The sequence below is a fragment of the Hyla sarda genome, chromosome 4 (genome assembly GCF_029499605.1).
Source record: "Hyla sarda isolate aHylSar1 chromosome 4, aHylSar1.hap1, whole genome shotgun sequence".
NCBI classification, from domain to species: Eukaryota; Metazoa; Chordata; class Amphibia; order Anura; family Hylidae; genus Hyla; species Hyla sarda.
In genome coordinates this window covers 90338267-90357445 of record NC_079192.1, presented here as the reverse complement: position 1 = coordinate 90357445, position 19179 = coordinate 90338267, and the positions used below count along the sequence as shown (strand labels likewise).

General features: G+C 43.0%; 1 long non-coding RNA gene across 1 annotated transcript; it reads right to left on the bottom strand.

Moving 5' to 3' along the window:
* Nucleotides 1-265: 265 nt before the first annotated feature.
* LOC130368215 (uncharacterized) lies at nt 266-18198 on the bottom strand. The gene is made up of 5 exons (XR_008892368.1): nt 17711-18198; nt 2039-2123; nt 940-1141; nt 675-839; nt 266-572 (listed from the first exon to the last, which is right to left on the bottom strand). It is a non-coding gene; the product is annotated as an uncharacterized LOC130368215 (long non-coding RNA).
* Between the last annotated feature and the right edge of the window lie 981 nt (nt 18199-19179).

The window sequence follows — 19179 nt, the reverse complement described above, 5'->3', positions numbered from 1 at the left end:
TGTACCCAAAAGTTGATCCTTTGCAACCGTATGACCCCTAGCAAGTTCCCTGCATGAGTCCCATTCATCAGAAAAAGGCTTGTGCATGGAACTTGCTGGGTGTTCTACGTTTGCCTCATAAACTGCACCACCCAGCACCAGTTGCCTCTCTCTGCACCACATTATGCAGATCGTGCAGGAGAGCAGCTTTGGTCATCCATGTTTTGCTAACTCTATTTTCACACACAGAAATAAATTAATGAGTCGAGCAAGTCAAAGAACAGTTTAAAAAAAGGGGAACTTTATTTATTATTTATTAAAATGTTTGTGTAGGGGATTTTTTGTAACCTCCCATCACTCACAAAGAGCGTACAGTAACTAATACTCAGGACAGGAAAAACCTCCAGAGGGGAGGAAACCTGTAGGGAATCCATGGCTACTGTATGGCCCTTCCTCTGGGCATACTAAAGGAGGTTACCTCTAGAATTTGGGCAAATGTTTCTGTGTATGTGCATGATTCCTAGGCCTGTGCCTTCATCCAACGTCTTGCTGTAGGTCCCGAAATGCTACTCCATGTCCTGGAAATAGTGCATCTAAGATAGGGGACAAAAAAGATAGATTATTTACATGTTTATCATAGAAATACACATGGAACTGCAATAAAGACCTTTTGGACAAAACAATGTAACACTTACCAGTCACAGTCATGTGCATGACTTTGCATTCCCGTGTCCCTACACAGTGTCCAGCACCGGCCCCTCACTGATGAACAGGACCAGTGTTATTTCTGGGGCTATGCCTTCATCCAACGTCTTGCTGTAGGTCCGGAAATGCTACTCCATGTCCTGGAGATAGTGCATCTAAGATAAGAAAAAAAAGATAGATTATTTACATGATTATCATAGAAATACACATGGAACTGCACTAAAGACCTTTTGGACACAACAATGTAACACTTACCAGTCACAGTCATGTGTATGACTTTGCATTCCCGCGTCCCTACACAGTGTCCAGCACCGGCCCCTCACTGATGGAGAATGAACAGGAGCAGTGTTATTTCTGCTCAGTGCTGCTCTTTGGTGGACAATGGTTATGACATCACATGTGTGACACGCTGTTACCTCCTGGGAGTTCTATTTCAGTAGTGCTGCTCTCTGATTGGCTGAAAATCAAAAAAGCTTTCTAATATATTCTGTATGACTGTTATCTAAGGTTTTTGACAAATTTTATTAAAATGGCGCCACTCCCTGTGGGTGCGTTATATTTGTTTCTCCTAACCAGACATTCTGTATAAGTAATATAATTTGGTGGCCCCAACAGCCTCGGCCCATAGGTTTCTTACATAGATCAATGCTACTCCGGTAGGCTCAATGAGCAGCGCTGGCCGCCGGGACGTCTGACGAGTGACGTCCCTGACGTTGCGGTCTGGAACGAAGGATGTCACTAGTCATACGTCCCAGCAGCCATTGATTTAAAGTGGTCATGGCTCCTGCTGCCAGTTCAAGATCAGACACCATGGCCCTAGATTGACATACTGCAACACCGATCCCCTGTGGCTGCCCACCTGTTGCAAAACTACAACTCTCAGCCTTCGGCTGTCAGGGCATGCTGGGAGCAGGGGCGGATCCAGAGTCGAGTCTCGGGAGGGGCGCTATTAGAGTATTTTGTGTTGGGGGACAGAAGATTACGGAACTTACAATATTATTAAATGTATCATACAGTCCTAACCTTGTTTAAGACTCTTAGGCCGTGCTCATATGTCAGAAAAATAATCATATATACCAATTGCCACAGAATGGGAAAGTGCTAAGGCTCTATAGTGAGGAGAATACGCAGTGATATCAGTGACTACAGGTGACGTCTTATCATTGTGTATTCTCCTCACTATAGAGAAGACGTCACCTGTAATCACTGATATCATTGTGTATTCTCCTCACTATAGAGATTAGTGATTACAGGTGACGTCTTCTCTATAGTGAGGAGAATACACAATGATATCAGTGATTACAGGTGACGTCTTCTCTATAGTCTTTCCTTATCTAATTCAGATGGTACATACCGCCAGGATTTGTTCCAGCTAAATCTTCTCTCTGCAGAACTTGATGCCCAGACGTCTCCTCACTATGCCAATGCATTCTGATCCTCTATATGAAAACAATAATTATTATAATACTGCCAAACACTGTATTCTTTGAATATAATACTGTCACACACCCTCCTAATATAATTCTGACATACTGTACCCCCTGAATATACAACACACTGTACCCTCTGAATATAATACCACCATACACTGTACCCTCTGAATATAATACTACCACACACTGTGCCCTCTAAATTTAATACTACCAAACACTGCACCCTCTGAATATAATACTATCACACGCTGCACCCTCTAAATATAATACTATCACACACTGTACCCACTGAATATAATACTAACACACACTGTGCCCTCTAAATCTAATACTACCACACAGTGCATTCTCTGAATATAACTTGCTGTGCTGTAACTACCCTCTGAGTAAAATACCGTAATGTATTGTGGCCCCTAAAAAACGTACCACCCCAGAAATTCCTCACAATATACACTATACTTCTGAAAGGCAAAACACTCTGTGCCTTCACATATAGTAATAATGCCCCATCTTGTGCCCCTACATATAATATGACCTGTCCTGTTCCCCCACATAATAATGCCCTCTGTGCTGTGCCCCTCACATAGAATGCTCCTGTCATGTGCCCCACACATTTAATGCCCCCTGTGCTGTGCCCTTCACATATAATGCCCCCATTCTTTGCCCCTCACATGTAATGCATCCATCATGCGCCCCTCATATATAAAGCCCCCATCATGCGTCCCGCACATATAATGCCCTTATCATGCGCCCCTCACATATAATGCCCCCTGTGCTGTGCCCTTCACATATAAAGCCCCATGTCCTGTCCACTCAGGGGGCATTATATGTGAGGAGCACAGCACAGGGGGCAATATATGTGAGGGGAACAGCACAGGGGGCAATATATGTGAGGGGAACAGCACAGGGGGCAATATATGTGAGGGGCACAGCACAGGGGGCATTATAAGTGTGGGGTACATAACAGGGGGCATTATATCATATAATGTCCCCCTGTGCTGTAACCCACACATATAATGCCCCCTGTGCTGTGCCCCACACATATAATTTATATGTGTGGCACAGCACAAGGGGCATTATATGTGAGGAGCACAGCACAGGGGGCATTATATGTGAGGGGCACAGCACAGGGGGCATTATATGTGAGGGGCACAGCACAGGGAGGCATTATATCATATAATGCTCCCCTGTGCTGTGCCCCACACATATAATGCACCCTGTGCTGTGTGCCCCACACATATAATTTATATGTGTGGCACAGCACAGGGGGCATTAGGTGAGGGGCACAGCACAGGGGGCATTATATGATATAATGCCCCCCTGTCCTGTGCCCCTCACATATAATGCCCCCTGTGCTGTGCCCCTCACATACAATGTCCCCTGTGTTGTGCCCCTCACATAATGCCCCCTGTGCTGTGCCACACATATAAATTATATGTGAAGGGCACAGGACAGGGGGCATTCACATATAATGCCCCCTGTGCTTTGCCCTGCAGACCAGGGACATGCACAGACATTTTGGAGGGCAGGGGCTCAAGTAAAAAAGAGGGCACTTTTCATAATTTAAAAAACGTCTGCCAGACTTAATGGGCAGATGTGCTGCGGCCCAGGGACACAGTGGCCTCCCGCCAGGCTTTCTCGACATTCTTAGCCCCCATAAAAGTTGGTGTTTTTGTAAAATTGAGTCAAGAACAGTTTCTATGAAGGTCTGCCATGTGTATATACACTTTGGCTGTGCTGTCAGTCTTATTTACAGAAAAGATATGACAGCTGCCCTATAATATACTGTATTATAGAGGAGATTTATCAAACCTGTGCAGAGAAAGAGCGGTGCAGTCGCCCATAGCAACCAATCAGATCGTTTTGCGGAAGGATTTTCCTCTGCAAAGGTTTTAATAAATCTCCCCCTATATGCCCCCACCTGAGCTCTATATGACAGAACCCAGCACCCATCACCAATCACCCATTACCCATCCCCAATCACCCAGCACCAATCACCCAGCACCCATCACCCATCCCCAATCACCCAGCACCAATCACCCAGCACCCATCACCAATCACCCAGCACCAATCACCCAGCACCAATCACCCATCACCCATCACCCATCCCCAATCACCCAGCACCAATCACCCAGCACCCATCACCAATCACCCAGCACCAATCACCCATCACCCATCCCCAATCACCCAGCACTCATCACCCATCCCCAATCACCCAGCACCAATCACCCAGCACCCATCACCCAGCACCCATCACCAATCACCCACCTTACGCAGGAATCTCCACACAGCTCTGGTTCTTACACTGAAGAGATGGACACCACACTAATATATGCTTACAGTCTACAATATACTAAAGTTGGCAAAAAAAATAATTATAAATATACAAAGATGGCGAGGCATAGCACAGCATACAGGATGGAGGCAGGGAAGCTCCGCCTCCATTGTGCACAAGACTGACTTCGCATACTAGCAATGTGGGGCAATACCTAGAAAATGGAAAGACCAATTTTTGTATACTGCACTGTAACCTAGTGTATTGGGTTTAGTGCGAGTAAACAGCCTGTCAGTTTCCCTTTAATTATATACCGTACCTCCCCTTAATTCCCTATATACTGTGCCACCATTCATCTATTAATTCCCTATATACTGTGCCACCATTAATGAACTATATACTGTGCCACCATTCATCTATTAATTCCCTATATAATGTGCCACCATTCATCTATTAATTCCCTATATACTGTGCCACCATTAATGAACTATATACTGTGCCACCATTCATCTATTAATTCCCTATATACTGTGCCCCTATTAATGAACTATATACTGTGCCACTATTAATGAACTATATACTGTGCCACCATTCATCTATTAATTCCCTATATACTGTGCCACCATTAATGAACTATATACTGTGCCACCATTCATCTATTAATTCCCTATATACTGTGCCACCATTCATCTATTAATTCCCTATATACTGTGCCACCATTCATCTATTAATTCCCTATATACTATGTCACCATTAATGAACTATATACTGTGCCACCATTCATCTATTAATTCCCTATATACTGTGCCACTATTAATTAACTATATACTGTGCCACCATTCATCTATTAATTCCCTATATACTGTGCCACTATTAATGAACTATATACTGTGCCACTATTAATGAACTATATACTGTGCCACCATTCATCTATTAATTCCCTATATACTGTGCCACCATTCATCTATTAATTCCCTATATACTTTGCCACTATTAATGAACTATATACTGTGCCACTATTAATGAACTATATACTGTGCCACCATTCATCTATTAATTCCCTATATACTGTGCCACCATTCATCTATTAATTCCCTATATACTGTGCCACCATTAATGAACTATATACTGTGCCACCATTCATCTATTAATTCCCTATATACTGTGCCAACATTAATGAACTATATACTGTGCCACTATTATTTAACTATACTGTGCCACCACTAAGGGTGCATTCACACGTGCGTATTTTCTGCTGCAGATCTGCTGCAGATTTGCTTTAGCAGATTTCTCTTCCCATTGTCAATGAGAAGCAAAATCTGCAGCAAAAATAGGCACACGTGAACGCACCCTAAGGATCTACACACAGTGCCAGCATACATAAAAATATAATGTTCCAATATAATGAAATATATGCTGTGCTTCCATAAATTCCCTATATACTGTGCTTACATTCCTCTATTAATTCCCTAATAATGTGCTTCATACAATAAATACAAGCACATAACATAAAGGCACATACAGTACATAGGTAATATACACACATACAGTACATAGGTAATATACACACATACAGTGCATAGGTAATATACACATACAGTGCATAGGTAATATACACACATACAGTACATAGGTAATATACACACATACAGTGCATAGGTAATATACACACATACAGTGCATAGGTAATATACACACATACAGTGCATAGGTAATATACACACATACAGTACATAGGTAATATACACACATACAGTACATAGGTAATATACACACATACAGTACATAGGTAATATACACACATACAGTGCATAGGTAATATACACACATACAGTACATAGGTAATATACACACATACAGTGCATAGGTAATATACACACATACAGTGCATAGGTAATATACACACATACAGTGCATAGGTAATATACACACATACAGTGCATAGGTAATATACACACATACAGTGCATAGGTAATATACACACATACAGTACATAGGTAATATACACACATACAGTACATAGGTAATATACACACATACAGTGCATAGGTAATATACACACATACAGTGCATAGGTAATATACACACATACAGTGCATAGGTAATATACACACATACAGTGCATAGGTAATATACACACATACAGTGCATAGGTAATATACACACATACAGTACATAGGTAATATACACACATACAGTACATAGGTAATATACACACATACAGTACATAGGTAATATACACACATACAGTACATAGGTAATATACACACATACAGTACATAGGTAATATACACACATACAGTACATAGGTAATATACACACATACAGTACATAGGTAATATACACACATACAGTACATAGGTAATATACACACATACAGTACATAGGTAATATACACACATACAGTGCATAGGTAATATACACACATACAGTACATAGGTAATATACACACATACAGTACATAGGTAATATACACACATACAGTACATAGGTAATATACACACATACAGTGCATAGGTAATATACACACATACAGTACATAGGTAATATACACACATACAGTACATAGGTATTATACACACATACATAGAGACACTGACACATACATACAACATGGAATATATACTAAAAGATATAGCCAATAGGCACATCATACATACAGGTACACACATACAATCACTCACAGATATACACACACATACATAGATTTACTTGCTCATATATATATATATATACACACACACACACACACACATATATATATATACATACATACACATACATACACAGACAGATTCACTTGCTCACATATATATATATACACACACATACATACACACATATATACACACACACATATATACATACACACACATACACACACATATACATACACACATACATACATATATACATACATACACACACACACATATATACATACACACATATATACATACACACACATACATACAAACACACACACACACATACATACACACACATACACACATATATACATACACACACATACATATATACATACATATACATACACACACATACACACATATATACATACACACACATACACATACATACACATACACACACATACATACACACATATATACATACATACACACACATATACATACATACACATACATACACACATATATACATACATACACACACATACATACACACACATATATACATACATACACACACATACACACATATATACATACACAGTGGTGTGGAAATAAAAAAAAAAACTACTTGTCCAAGGCAGTGGCGTTGCGACCCGGGTGCGGGGGGTGCGGCCCGCACCGGGTGACACCAACCTAATGGGGTGACACCAAGACTCTCCGCAGCACCCCCCCCCATCTGTGCTCGACCGGCCTCCCATCCGTCAGCACCCCCCCCTGCGCTGTGTGTGCGGTGCGCCCGTCCGTCAGCAACCCCCCCCTTTTACGTGCACTGTGCGCCCGTCCGTCTTCACACCGCCCCTCACCTTCTCCAGCACTGTGCCCTGCCACCGCTCCCACGTCTGCGCCGGCCTGACGTCACACCGCATGGCCGCGCAGGAGGACGTCAGTTACGTCACTCGCAGGGCGCCAGGTGAGAAGGAGCGCTGCGCTGGATGGGTGAGTGTGTGTGTGTCTGTCTCTCTGTCTGTCTCTATCTATGTTTGTGTGTGTGACTCTGTGTGTGTGACTGTGTGTACTGTATGTGACTGTGTGTGTATGTGACTCTGTGTGTGTGTGTGACTGTGTGTGTTTGTGTGACTCTCTGAGAGTGTGTGTGTGTGACTGTGTGACTCTGTGTGTGTGTGTGACTCTGTGTGTGTCTGTCTATGAGTGTGTGTCTCTCTGACTGTGTGTGTGTGTGTCTTTCTGTGTTGTATGTGTTTTTTGTGTGTGTGTGGGGGGGGGGGGGGGTTGAACCAGCGATCTATTGTGGGGAGACTTTGACCCATTGTGGGGAGTCTATGCTACCTAATGTGGGGAGTCTATGCTACCTAATGTGGGGAGTCTATGCTACCTAATGTGGTGAATTTGTGCTATCAAATGTGGGGAGTCTATGCTACCTTATGTGGGGAGTCTATGCTACCTTATGTGGGGAGTCTATGCTACCTTATGTGGGGAGTCTATGCTACCTTATGTGGGGAATCTGTGCTACCGAATGTGGGGAATCTGTGCTACCTAATGTGGGGAAATTGCTACCTAATGTGGGGAAATTGCTACCTAATGTGGGGAAATTGCTACCTAATGTGGGGAAATTGCTACCTAATGTGGGGTAACTGGTACCTACCTAATGTGGGGGAACTGCTGCCTACCTAATGCTCCCCCCCTGGCAGTAACACCCTCATCATCCACCAGCAACACCCCCCCCCCCCCCCCAGCAGCACCTCCATCAGCAGATCCTGATGGTGGATGATGGCGTTGCTCCTGCCAGGAGGATGATCCTGCCGATTGATGATGGGGGTGATACTGCCAGGGGGGGATGGCCAGTAGCACCCTCATCATCCTCCAGCAACACCCCCCCCCCCCAGTAGTAGCACCCCCATCATCCACTAGCAACACCACCAATACCTCCCTCCTGTGGTAATAGCATCAGCTAACGGATGTTGAGGGGTGTTACTGCGGTTGTGGTATTATATTCAGAGGGTGCACTGTATGGCAACGTTATATTCAGAGGGCGCAGTTTGTGGTAGTGTTATATTCAGAGAGCGCTGTGTGTGGTAGTATTATATTCAGAGGGCGCAGTGGGTGGTAGTATTATATTCAGATGGCGCAGTTTGTGGTAGTATTATATTCAGAGGGCGCAGTTTGTGGTAGTATTATATTCAGAGAGCACTGTGTGTGGTAGTATTATATTCAGAGGGCACAGTTTGTGGTAGTATTATATTCAAAGGGCGCAGTTTGTGGTAGTATTATTAGAGATGAGCGAACTTACAGTAAATTCGATTCGTCACAAACTTCTCGGCTCGGCAGTTGATGACTTATCCTGCGTAAATTGGTTCAGCCTTCAGGTGCTCCCGTGGGCTGGAAAAGGTGGATACATTTCTAGGAAAGAGTCTCCTAGGACTGTATCCACCTTTTCCAGCCCACCGGAGCACCTGAAAGCTGAACTAATTTATGCAGGAAAAGCCATCAACTGCCGAGCCGAGAAGTTTGTGACGAGTTGAATTTACTGTAGTTTGTTCATCTCTAAGTATTATATTCAGAGGGCGCAGTGGGTGGTAGTATTATATTCAGAGGGTACAGTATGTGGCGGTATTATATTCAGGGGTATAGTATGTGGCGGTATTATATTCAGGGGTATAGTATGTGGCAGATTTATATTCAGAGGGTACAGTATGTGGCAGATTTATATTCAGAGGGTACAGTATGTGTTGGTATTATATTCAGAGGGCGCAGTTTGTGGTAGTATTATATTCAGAGGGTACAGTATGTGGCGGTATTATATTCAGGGGTATAGTATGTGGCGGTATTATATTCAGGGGTACAGTATGTGGCAGATTTATATTCAGAGGGTACAGTATGTGGCAGATTTATATTCAGAGGGTACAGTATGTGTTGGTATTATATTCAGAGGGCGCAGTTTGTGGTAGTATTATATTCAGAGGGTACAGTATGTGGTAGTATTATATTCAGTGGGTACAGTGTGTGGCGGTATTATATTCAGGGGTACAGTATGTGGCAGATTTATATTCAGAGGGTACAGTATGTGTTGGTATTATATTCAGAATGTACAGTGTGTGGTAGTATTATATTCAGTGGGTACGGTGTATGGAAGGTTTATAATCAAAGAGTATAGTGTATAGTAGTATTATATTTAGAGGATACAGTGTCTGGCAGGTTTATAATAATAATTGTTTTCATATAGAGGATGAGAATGCGCTGACATAGTGAGGAGACATCTTGGCGTCACATTCTGCAGAGAGAAGTTTTAGCTGGAACAAGTCCTGGAGGTATGTACCATCTGAATTAGATAAGGGAAGACTATAGAGAAGACGTCACCTGTAATCACTGATATCATTGTTCATTCTCCTCTCTATGTCCTATCAGAGCTGTAGTCACTTGTCAGTTCTACAGTAAGGTCAGTGAAACTACAACTCCCAGCATAACCTCACCACTGCTCAAAGGGGTACTCTACTGGAAAACATTTTTTTTAATCAGCTGGTGCTACAAAGTTAAACAGATTTGTAAATTACTTCTATTTAAAATTCTTAATCCTTCCAGTACTTATTAGCTGCTGTATAAGTGATTCACAGGAAGTTATTTTCTTTTTTAATTTCTTTTCTGTCTCACCACAGTGCTCTGTGCTGACACCTCTGTCCATGTCAAGAACTGTCCATAGTAGGAGCAAATCCCCATAGCAAACCTCTCCTGCTCTGGACAGTTCCTGACATGGACAGAGGTGTCAGCAAATAGCACTGTGGTCAGACTGGAAAGAACTACACAACTTCCTGTGGAGCATACACCAGCTTATAAGTACTGTAAGTATTAAGATTTTAAATAGAAGTAATTTAAAAATCTGTTTAACTTTCTGGCACCAGTTGATATAAAAGTTAATGTTTTCCAGTGGAGTACCCCTTTAAGTAATTCTTGGAGCTGTATATTTCAATGGTGAAAACTTCTTCAACACTTTTCTATTCTGTGGCAACTGGTATATCTGATTATTATACTGGAATTTCTCACAATGCGCTACACCAGTGGTGTCTGTCACACCACGCTAAAAACTTACTGGGGGGAGGGGGTAGGTATGGGGGTGACACCATTTTCTACCGCACCGGGTGACACCAACACTAGCAACGCCACTGGTCCAAGGGACTAAAGCGGAACACAATCTACTTGTCCCTCAAGAAAATCTACTTGTCCTGGTTGATGAAATAATTTCAACCAAAATAGTCTGATCCCCCCCCCCACTAGACCACCAGGGATGGATATAAGATCCCTTTAGACACTGCTGACAGCGGTGATCTAATGGGTTAATAGGTGATCGCAGCATGCCAGGCTATTAGCGGAGGGAGAGCTGTAGCTCCTCTTACACCCCAGACAAGCCCAGAAAAGTCTAGATGTAACTTTTTGATCACCTTATAAAACATTTCTCATATGAAGTGACCAAAAATTAGCAATTCTGGACTATTCTTTACATTTACACCGTTCACTGTACGGTTTAATTAACATTATATTTTAATAGTCTGGACATTTCCACATGTAGCGATACCACTTATGTTTATTTTTGTACATTATTTTTATTTAAAGAAAATTGGAAACTTTTATTAGGAAAGGGGCTTATTCACATGTATACGCACTTTATAAAATATTTTAATCACTATTTTTCAGTCTCAATAGGGACTTATGTGTTACTGGGGGGGGGGGGGGGGTTCTGCTTCTCCAGTTTATGTGCTGCATTTTGTGTCAGAAAATGCTGGAAGTTGCATTTAGTTACTAGATAACTACAACTCCCAGCATGCCCTGATACAGTCTATGGTTCTGTGGGTGTTGCAGCATGTTGCACTGTATAGTACAGTTAAGGTTATTGGGGGACATGCTGGGAGTTGTAGTTTTGGTTTGTGTCAGCTGCAGAGCCATAGGATGTGTCAAGGAATAGTGGGAATTGCAGTTAGTAACTACAACACCCAGCATGCCCTGATGCAGCCTATGGCTCTGCAGCTGGGGGATTCTGGGGGTGCAATTTAGTGCGGGTGCCACTAAAAATAAATAAAATTAGATGGCACAACTGCCCTAATGCCCGACGTGACAGTCCGCTCCTACACCCGCCACACACACACCCGCCACTGCACCCCCCCCCCCAACATCATACATTACATACACTCACACCATACATATACACCATACATATGCACACATCATACATACACCTGCCGCTGCCCCCCCACATCATACATCACATACACACACATCACACTTAGACATTATACACACATCATACATTACATACACATCACACATAGACAGACATCATACACACATCATGCATTACATACACATCACACATAGACATTATACACACATTATACATTACATACACATCACACAGACATCATACACACATACACTCACACCATACATATCCACCAGTGTTTCCCAACCAGGGTGCCTCCAGCTGTTGCAAAACTATAACTCCCAGCATGCCCAGGGCATGCTGGGAGTTGTAGTTTTGCAACAGCTGGAGGCACCCTGGTTGGGAAACACTGATATACACCATACATATATATCATATACATCATATACATATACATATCATATCATATATATCATACATATAATATCATATACATCATATACATCATACATACACCTGCCCCCCATCATACATTACATACACACATCACACATACACTCACACCCTACATATACAACCACCCTTCCTGCCGCCGCCGCCTGTATTCTCGGTCTCCTCACCTGAGCCGCCATGAGTGGACATCAGAGCTGTAGTCCCGGTGCATTGCCGTGGAATGAGATTTGCCATAGAATGAGATGGTCCGCCTCCATCACATCCTATTGGCTCTCTCTTGTCACGTGACATATTTAAACGTCACGCATCGATGCGCACAGCAGTGTCAATTTGGCTATCACAGGGAGAGGATCTCCTCTCCCTGTGATAGCTGATGCTGTACGGAGCTCTCATGGCCTCTGTGGCCCGACAGAAGTTCACACATGTACGCAGCTCATACGGCTGCCTCATATACATTTACTGTTGATCCACAGCGCTATCGGGATCCCGATGGCGCTGTCATCAGTGTGCGTCCCCGCAGCTCCACTCCCGCATGCGCAGTACTACTTTACCTGCGCCCGATGCTCTACTTTCTGTTCCCCGCTCCCTGAGCGTTAACGGGACGGGGAGTAGAGCTACGGAGGGACGGGGAGTGGAGCTGCGGGGGACGGGGAGTACAGCTGCGGGGGACGGGGAGTAGAGATGCGGGGGACGGGGAGTACAGCTGCGGGCATGGGGCGCTCGCGGGGACGCACACTGATGACAGCGCCATCGGGCGTAGGAATCCCCATAGCGCTGTGGATCGCTCCCTGAGCGTTCACAGGGGACGGGGAGTAGAGCTGCGGGGGACGGGGAGTACAGCTGCGGGGGACGGGGAGTAGAGATGCGTAGGACGGGGAGTAGAGATGCGGGGGACGGGGAGTAGAGATGCGGGGGACGGGGAGTAGAGCTGCGGGGGACGGGGAGTAGAGATGCGGGGGACGGGGTGTAGAGATGCGGGCGTGGGGATCCTGATGACAGCGCCATCGGGCATCGGGATCCCGATAGCGCTGTGGATCAACAGTAAATGTATATGAGGCAGCCGCATGAGCTGCGTACATGTGTGAACTTCTGTCGGGCCACGAGAGCTCCATACACCTTCAGCAATCACAGGGTGAGGAGATCCTCTCCCTGTGATAGCCAAACTGACACTGCTGTGCGCATCGATGCGTGACGTTTAAATATGTCACGTGACAAGAGAGAGCCAATAGGATGTGATGGAGGCGGACCATCTCATTCTATGGCAAATCTCATTCCACGGCAATGCACCGGCCGGTGTGAGGTCAGATTTCCGTCCTCCCCCTCCCCCCCTGCTCTGTGTTTTCCCCGTGCAAACAAGCAACCTCCCCGTGGTGGATTAGGTCCTGTGGAGACAGGGGAGGGGGAGGGATAGAGCTGTGTGCGGGGGATGGAGCTGTGCACGGAGCTGTCTACATCCTCTCTCTCCCCCTGCTGTGTCTTCTGAGCTCCGTCCATCCTCCGGGAGGGGAGATAAGGGGGCTCTGCAGTCAGCTGGATGCCGCCGCCCCCTCCATACACTCTGAGCGCCGGTGTGAGGTGTAGACTTCCATCGGCTCCTGCGCCTCACACCGACATTAAAGAAAAATAAGGGGGGGGAAGTCTGTCTGTCCCTGCCCGATACAGGGCTAAATCTATAAACAATTCACCTGCCCGGCGCCCAAAACTACTTGTCCCGGGCGTCGGGCTATAGGATTTCCACATCCCTGACACACATACATACACACATATACACATACATACACACATATATACATACATACACATACATACATATACACATAGATTCACTTGCTCACATATATACATACACACACACACTGACATACAATCACTCACATATATACATACACACACACACTGACATACAATCACTCACATATATACATACACACACACACTGACATACAATCACTCACATATATACATATACACACACACTGACATACAATCACTCACATATATACATACACACACTGACATACAATCACTCACATATATACATACACACACTGACATACAATCACTCACATATATACACACACACTGACATACAATCACTCACATATATACACACACACTGACATACAATCACTCACATATATACACACACACTGACATACAATCACTCACATATATACATATACACACACACTGACATACAATCACTCACATATATACACACACACTGACATACAATCACTCACATATATACATATACACACACACTGACATACAATCACTCACATATATACATACACACACTGACATACAATCACTCACATATATACATATACACACACACTGACATACAATCACTCACATATATACATATACTCACACTGACATGCAATCACTCACATATATACATACACACACTGACATACAATCACTCACATATATACACACACACACTGACATACAATCACTCACATATATACATATACACACACTGACATACAATCACTCACATATATACATATACACACACTCACATACAATCACTCACATATATACATATACACACACTGACATACAATCACTCACATATATACACACACACACACTGACATACAATCACTCACATATATACACACATACACACTGACATACAATCACTCACATATATACACACACACACACACTGACATACAATCACTCACATATATACATATACACACTGACATACAATCACTCACATATATACATACACACACTGACATACAATCACTCACATATATACACACACACACACTGACATACAATCACTCACATATATACACACACACACACTGACATACAATCACTCACATATATACATACACACACTGACATACAATCACTCACATATATACACACACACACACTGACATACAATCACTCACATATATACACACACACACACTGACATACAATCACTCACATATATACATATACACACACTGATATACAATCACTCACATATATACATATACACACACTGACATACAATCACCCACATATATACATATACACACACTGACATACAATCACTCACATATATACATATACTCACACTGACATGCAATCACTCACATATATACATACACACACTGACATACAATCACTCACATATATACACACACACACACACACACACTGACATACAATCACTCACATATATACATATACACACACTGACATACAATCACTCACATATATACATATACACACACTGACATACAATCACTCACATATATACACACACACACTGACATACAATCACTCACATATATACACACACACACTGACATACAATCACTCACATATATACATACACACACACACACTGACATACAATCACTCACATATATACATATACACACACACTGACATACAATCACCCACATATATACATATACACACACACACACTGACATACAATCACTCACATATATACATATACACACACACACACTGACATACAATCACTCACATATATACATATACACACACTGACATACAATCACCCACATATATACATATACACACACTGACATGCAATCACTCACATATATACATACACACACACACACACTGACATACAATCACTCACATATATACATATACACACACTGACATACAATCACTCACATATATACATACACACACTGACATACAATCACTCACATATATACATACACACACTGACATACAATCATTCACATATATACATATACACACACACTGACATACAATCACTCACATATATACACACACACACTGACATACAATCACTCACATATATACATATACACACACACTGACATACAATCACTCACATATATATATATATACACACACTGACATACAATCACTCACATATATACATATACACACACTGACATACAATCACCCACATATATACATATACACACACTGACATACAATCACTCACATATATACATATGCTCACACTGACATGCAATCACTCACATATATACATACACACACTGACATACAATCACTCACATATATACACACACACACACACACACACACTGACATACAATCACTCACATATATACATATACACACACTGACATACAATCACTCACATATATACATATACACACACTGACATACAATCACTCACATATATACATATACACACACTGACATACAATCACTCACATATATACATATACACACTGACATACAATCACTCACATATATACATATACACACACACACTGACATACAATCACTCACATATATACATATACACACACTGACATACAATCACCCACATATATACATATACACACACTGACATGCAATCACTCACATATATACATACACACACACACACACTGACATACAATCACTCACATATATACATATACACACACTGACATACAATCACTCACATATATACATACACACACTGACATACAATCACTCACATATATACATACACACACTGACATACAATCATTCACATATATACATATACACACACACTGACATACAATCACTCACATATATACACACACACACACTGACATACAATCACTCACATATATACATATACACACACTGACATACAATCACTCACATATATATATATATACACACACTGACATACAATCACTCACATATATACATATACACACACTGACATACAATCACTCACATATATTTACAGTTACTTACAGTAAGGCCCCATTCATTCCTCTCTGCACATACATAGAGATAGACACACACACATATATGTGTATGTATATATATATATATATATATATATATATATATATATATACATACACACTGACATACAATCACTCACATATATTTACAGTTACTTACAGTAAGGCCCCATCCATCCCTCTCTGCACATACATAGAGATAGACACACACACATATATGTGTGTATATATATATATATATATATATATATATATATATATATATATATACACACACACTGACATACAATCACTCACATATATTTACAGTTACTTACAGTAAGGGCTGCTTAGACTGGTTTGTGGCCGGACATGTTGTGGGCGGGGCCTCCATTTGCCTCCCTCTGCCTCCTCTGCTCCTGTCTCCTCCGTGTGGAGAGAAGCAAAGAAATGGCAGATAATGACAGGGTGAGTGGCGCCCCCTTGCTGCAGGGAGGGCACAGCACCCTCCATTAAACCACATACAAATCTCCAGCAATGGATCCTTTTTACTTCACTTGTCAGCCTGAGTCTGCACCTCCTTTTGTGAGGGCACTAGAGGGGCAGGTGAGGAAAAGGGCAGGGGCTCCAGCCCCCTTTCACTCCTATGTGTGCACGTCCCTGCTGCAGACCCTCATTAAATATTCCCTTTTCTCTGACCCCCCTCCTCCTAACAGTGGCGCATATCCTGTTTCCATAATCCCCTGGACCCTGAGCATACCCTTACTTACAGTATGCAGGCCGCAGGGACGGGTCCTCCAGGCGCCGGCGCGATGATGTGACGTCATCACGCCGGCCTTTAGTGGATCTCGTCCCCGCAGCTCACACGCTGTGTACTCACAGCGTGTGTGTAAGGTTAGTGCAGTGTTTCCCAACCTTTTTCGGGTCGGGGCACACCTCGGAAAAAATTTTTTTCGCGGGGCACCGCTACCGAGGTTGACGAGCCAAAAAAAAGAGGGAAAAAACGCACTGCACTATATCTATTTATCTGTCTCACTGTCACTCAGTACTTACTGCACTTGTCTCCTTGGAGGACCGGACTATAGTTAAAAAAAAAAAAAAAAAAAAAAAAAAAAATATATATATATATATATATATATATATATATATATATATATATATATATGAACAAATTCCTATGCACACTGCATATATCTTATCTTGCATATATCTTATTTTCACCCACATTAGGTTGGCAGTATAGTCCCCACACATTAGGTTGGCAGTATAGTCCCCCCACATTAGGTTGGCATTATAGTCCCCCCACATTAGGTTGGCAGTATAGTCCCCCCCACATTAGGTTGGCAGTATAGTCTCCCTACATTAGTTTGGCAGTATAGTCCCCCCACATTAGGTTGGCAGTATAGTCCCCCCGCATTAGGCCCCGCATAGTCCCCCCACATTAGGCCCCCGCATAGTCCCCCCACATTAGGCCCCCCGCATAGTCTCCCCACATTAGGCCCCGCATAGTCCCCTCACATTAGGCCCCGCATAGTCCCCCCACTTTAGGCCCCGCATAGTCCCCCCACATTAGGCCCCGCATAGTCCCCCCCACATTAGGCCCCGCATAGTCCCCCCACATTAGGCCCTGCATAGTCCCCCCACATTAGGCCCCGCATAGTCCCCCCCACATTAGGCCCCGCATAGTCCCCCCACATTAGACCCCGCATAGTCCCCCCCACATTAGGCCCCGTATAGTCCCCCCACATTAGGCCCCGCATAGTCCCCCCACATTAGGCCCCGCATAGTCCCCCCACATTAGGCCCCG